This window comes from Castanea sativa, chromosome 12 (genome assembly GCF_040712315.1).
Source record: "Castanea sativa cultivar Marrone di Chiusa Pesio chromosome 12, ASM4071231v1".
Lineage (NCBI taxonomy): Eukaryota > Viridiplantae > Streptophyta > Magnoliopsida > Fagales > Fagaceae > Castanea > Castanea sativa.
In genome coordinates, this window is record NC_134024.1 from 30144523 (window position 1) to 30150081 (window position 5559).

General features: G+C 33.2%; 1 long non-coding RNA gene across 1 annotated transcript; it reads right to left on the bottom strand.

Annotated features, from left to right (window-relative positions):
* Nucleotides 1-209: 209 nt before the first annotated feature.
* On the bottom strand, nt 210-2580 carry LOC142618920 (uncharacterized). Its single transcript, XR_012841394.1, has 3 exons — nt 2384-2580; nt 1390-1457; nt 210-537 (listed from the first exon to the last, which is right to left on the bottom strand). It is a non-coding gene; the product is annotated as an uncharacterized LOC142618920 (long non-coding RNA).
* Nucleotides 2581-5559: the final 2979 nt, after the last annotated feature.

Below are 5559 nucleotides of genomic sequence, written 5' to 3' on the forward strand. Positions count from 1 at the left end.
CGAAATGTAAAGGGCTTTGAGAGAGAATTTTGAGAGAAAAACTGTCACGACCCAAACCTGTACTACAGAATTTAGAGCATGACCGGCATGTTAATATCAAGTTTACCTCAATACTAACACGAACCAACCTAAACTGAAGGTGCTTATTGAGAATTGTTTCCTGTATACCTGCTTATTTTCTTTCATAAAAGCCATAATATACAAAAATGTGAAAACCTTGAAAATTCATTTCATTTGAACTTTGCAAGATTGCCACTTGGCTGAAACTTCAGGTATTCGTGCAAATATTACATAGCTAAACATTTAGCAAAACTCTTATTTACAAATCCAACCCCAAAGACATACAACTGGGGTTCAAACCAAACTAAAGTTCAGAATTACATCTGTGCTCAAATGATCAAGTACATCTTGATTCCTCTTATACAACAAAAGAACTAAACTACTATACAACAAAAAGACTATACAATCTAAACAAAAGAGAATCACAGAATCTTGCCACCTCTAATACTCTCGCTGCTTCCAGGAAGAACCTGTGCACTGAAATATAATAGGGTGAGCTGCGAAGCCCAGTAAGGTTTTTAAGCTCCATGGGCCTTTAATAAGAATGCATGTAAATCAAATACTTTATGGATATGCCAACTTTGATAAAATAGCCTTCATATTATTCATATTATTCTTAAATTAACTTATGAACTTTCAAATGAAAATACTTCATTTTCCTTTCATATAATAATAAAAGAACATGATAAGGAACTTAAACATAATTCAACATACTTTTCTTATCATCATACTTTTCTTATAACTTCCAAATAGCCTAATAGCTCTTTTATAATACATATTAGTTAGTCCAATTGTAAGTCTGTCACAACTTTGGGAGGCTTCCAGCACTTAGTGTCAGGCATCCAGCATTCCCCACAATGCTAGGTAATTCCGGAATCATGTCATAATACATACTTTCAACCATGGGGGTAGGTTGGCATCCTCCATAAGTTGGCGGTTACCAACAAGGGCGGGTACAGCAGAACTAGTCCCACGTTTAATGGCCAAACAGAATCTCCATGGAAATACCAGTACTATAACCCCTACTGGCTGAGTTCAGATCATGACAATGGAATAACTAAAAACTATACTTTTCAGATACTATACTTTTACATAACTATTTAATAACAGTAGCATATCCAATTCTTTCTTTAAACATTATGTTCGTGATATGAGTAATAGCATCAATATGCTAAAATTATCATATATATAAGATTCAATAAGTCACGAACATAAATCTTTACTTGAATCATGCTTATATGTAATATCTCTAATTAAAAGGTTTTAATGCATTATAGTTTTCTAAATAGTCCTTATGCTTATCAAACGCACATGTCACAAGTCCCTTACCTGAAAACAGATGACGCGAGAGATTTGTACCAGAGGAGCTCAAGTGTCCGTGTTCTCGTTCTCGGCACCTAAATGAAAGACCAAAACTTATTACTAACAACTCTTCCTAAAAATAAACTTCTACCTCGAACACAACCTAACTCTCAACTTAGTAAAAAAAAACTTAATTCCCAACACATAGAGTTCCCCTAAAACAAGGTACAATCACCAAACTCATAACATACCAAAACGTGGAGAAACCAAGCCATAAAAATTCATATATGATCTAAACATACCAAAAGATAAGCACATTAAATTATAGCTCAAAACATTGACCCTAACTTCAAAATTAAATCTACAAAGTCATAGTTATCCTACACTGTTTACTGATCATTTCAGTACAAATTCCCCATTTGTAAAATACGAATGGGCTGTCAAAACACATCCAATTGTCATGAAATTTTACAGAGCTACTCCCCTGTATGTCTAATATATACCGTATAAATTTCAAAGTCAAATAATAAAACCATAATTTATTAAAAATCTTACAAGGAAACGTGCTCAAAACTGTCATGATAGAAATTTATACAACTTAGAAATTAAACCATTATTTTTGTATTAGTCCAAATGCAGTGAGACCAGTTCCAAAACAACCATATGTGTCTTAGGATTCATAAAAACTAATCCTAGCATCATAATTCACAGCAAATGATTTAATACAGAATTTTCTTGTAGTGAACATCAAATCTGTCATAGTGACAGCTTCAGTGCATATTGATACAAAATTCATCAACTAAATGCAAATGGTCTTCAGTTCATTTCGGTATTTTTATACCAATACAATAAACATTAAAATAACTTATTAAGCATCCAATAGACCATAACACCATCAAACTTTCAACTTACAAAAACAGAATCACAAGTTCAGCCCCTAAAATCAGATTTGAGAACAAAGAAGGGAAAACAATTAAACTATCAAAATACTCTAAAATCAAATAAGGTTTTAATTACTTACCCACAAATTTGAAGCTGAAACTTTAGTTTTAGGCTCTTAATTCCTTCTTTAGAGTGAGATTTTGTTTTGGTGAGAGAGGGAGAGAGAGAGCTCTTGCCGTGTGAAAGCAAAGAGAGAAAGAAAAGAAAGAGCAAAAGAAAGGAAGCAAGAAGCTTCTGGTACAGCAAAAGAAAAGATGAGGAATTGACTTTGAGGGGTGTACGTGTATAGCAAAGGAGAAAAAGATCAAGACCAACTTTTTTCCACTTTTTGGCATTTGCACTTTTCACCCCATATAAACTTATATTTCAAGAAATGCCCAATGACAATATAACTTTGCATATATGTATATGTGTGTGTGTATATATATATATACACATCTATCCTTATCTTCATAAAATTTATTTTCTACAACATTAAAAGAGCATATGTCTTTTATAATATCACAATAGCAAAGTTTTAATGCACTTAAAATAATTAAGGTAATAACAAACATATAAACTCATAAATTTAATTATGCAATTAGGTTGGGGTGTTACAAAAACCCTAGAGAAAAACAAGATTGACTCATCCACAATTTTCACATAGAGACTCTTCAAATTCCTCTACTCTCTTCCTCTCCATTGTTACATCCTTGAGAGGTACATTACCAAAACATTTTCTCACCATACCCATATATGTGAGAAGTCTGTTTGGTGCTTTGGGAAGCAGTTAAGAAGGGACCAATTTCATATTGGTTGATGCTATGGGCTATAGTGGAATTCGGTAAGCTAAAAAAGAAATAGGTTCGGCGCAACCTCGTTGGAGTAGGAGCTTGGAGGGCTTAGGTACACCGAGTAGATTAGGCTTGGAGGGTCTTCTGCTGTCCATGTATTCCAACTACATTCTTTAGTGGATTATTGACCGCTTGGAGGGCGGCGGAGAGGTTTTACGCCAAGGGCTTCGGTTTCCTCTTCGATAACACATTATTATGTTGTCCTTGTGTTTGCATCTCTCTTATCTCAATCTTTGCCGCTTAATTTCTACTGTGAATGTGATTTTATTTGGTTTAGATTATTTATCAATTCTGTTATAAGCCTATGTTCATCTTCCGCACATACTTTGTTTGATATTAAGCTTAAATTGATAATTTATTAATTGGTGGTCTAAACGTTCATAAGTGTTTTACACACTTTTTGAACTTTCATATTGTATGGTACTCCTTTATTGTTTTTTGTACTATAATCTATAAGTATTAGGGGCACAACCAATTATACGAAACCTAATAGATTTTATTAATCATTTAGTTTGGTGTAAAATTGACTTACTAAAGTGGATGCAAAGATTATTTTGATGTTAAATATGGATATGAATTAGGAAGAAAGGGCCATTAGGTGCCTTTCAAAAGAGAAGGATACTTTTTTAAAACTATTTTGTGAAAAAATTTATTCCTAATCAAAGCTTCAAAGAATAAGAAAGGCAAATATTTTGATGTTTCATTTTAATGTAGGAATAACAAAGGCGGTTGCAATATTTTCATGAGATGTCAAAGAAATGAGAAGTACAAAGAAAGACTAATACTTTATTGTTATTTTTGAGGGTTCTATCTACGTGGGTTTTTGACATGAGAGGGAACGGTATTATATTCATGAGCAAAGAGATAGCCAATCTGACTCCGTGCAAAGTATACAAGACCAAGATGGAAACACACAAGGTGGTAGTGAAACACTTTGAAAAATATAGAAGAATAATGTATCACACTTTTTGTGTCCCTTCTTATCTAATAGGGGAACAAAGAGATCGAATTGGCAAAACAAGCATCTTGTATGTTACTTCTTTGGACTTAGGTTCCATGTAAAGTAGTATTTTGTATGCTAATGTTTGATGTATTTCCCTTGATATTAAAAAAATTGCTAGGGTTTTTTAATTTGTCTGAAGCCAAAATGTTTAAATAGAAACCTAAATTAATCTTGATGTTGCTTATTAATTGGATGAGAGCAATAAGGAGTTTTTTTTCTTCCTTTTTGGATTGTTTAATTTTGTATAATTTTAAAAAATACATTTATTTAATTGAAATAGTGATTTAATAATAAGACAAACCCAAAGGATAAATTTATAATATAAAATTGTTTATAAGTTTCTGATCCCACTTACAATTTACAAACCTATATAAATAACCTTTCAAATTCTCTAAATTAAGTACAAAAGAAAAATATTTAAAAAGTGATGGCAAAAAAAAAATGGAAATTTCATAAATAGGATATACATTCTATACTTTAACTATTTGTAGTTGTTCGATCAAAAAAAAAAAAAAAACTATTTGTAGTTGTATTTCAAAATATTATACTTTTTATTATAAAACTAGCCTTTGAGCATGTGCTCACGTGCGTATCTAGAGGCTCTTCTATTTTTTTTTTTGTCAATGTTAATTGAAAGCTCGGAATTGTGTTAAAAATACAAGAGCTATTTAGACCCCAAATTAAAAATTACGGCTCGGTTAATTTTACTCTAACTTAAACTAAGTGCGGAATAGAGTAAATGCGAGCGAACAAACAAAACCGCTACTCTAAGCCATATTCAATAAATCACAACAGTATAATGAAAGCTAAAAGAGTAGGGAAGAGAGATGCAAATACAAGATAACACGCCGATGTGATATCGAAGAAGAAACCGAAGAACTCGGCGAAAAACCTCTCCGTCGCCCTCCAAGCGGTAAATCGATCCACTAGACAATAAGTTGGGATACACGAATAGCAAAAGACCCTCCAAGCCTAGTCTACCCAATGTATCTAAACCCTCCAAGCTCCTACTCCAACAAGGCTTCTTGGAACTGTGTCTTGTTTAGCTTTCCACATCCGCCAAAGCTTAACTTTTTCCAATGCTTCCCAACAGCACCAAAACACACTGGACTCTCAGTATGGGTGTGGTAAGTGTTTGGTCTATCAACCTCTCAAGGATTTAGAAATTGAGAGGTAAGAGTAGAGAAAAACCATAATGGATAGTGTATAGAGTTGTGGGTATGACAATCTCACACTCTCAAGGGTTGAGGTTAGGGTTTTCTCTTCTGAAAAGTTCTTTACTCAATATGTGGGTAATGATGATATATATAGTGTGATTGAGAATGTAGTGAAGCAAATAAGACAAAATAGCAGAACAGACTGTTTCGCAGGTATCTCGCGGGAAGACCTTACTCGCGAGACATGTGCAGGGCACATGCA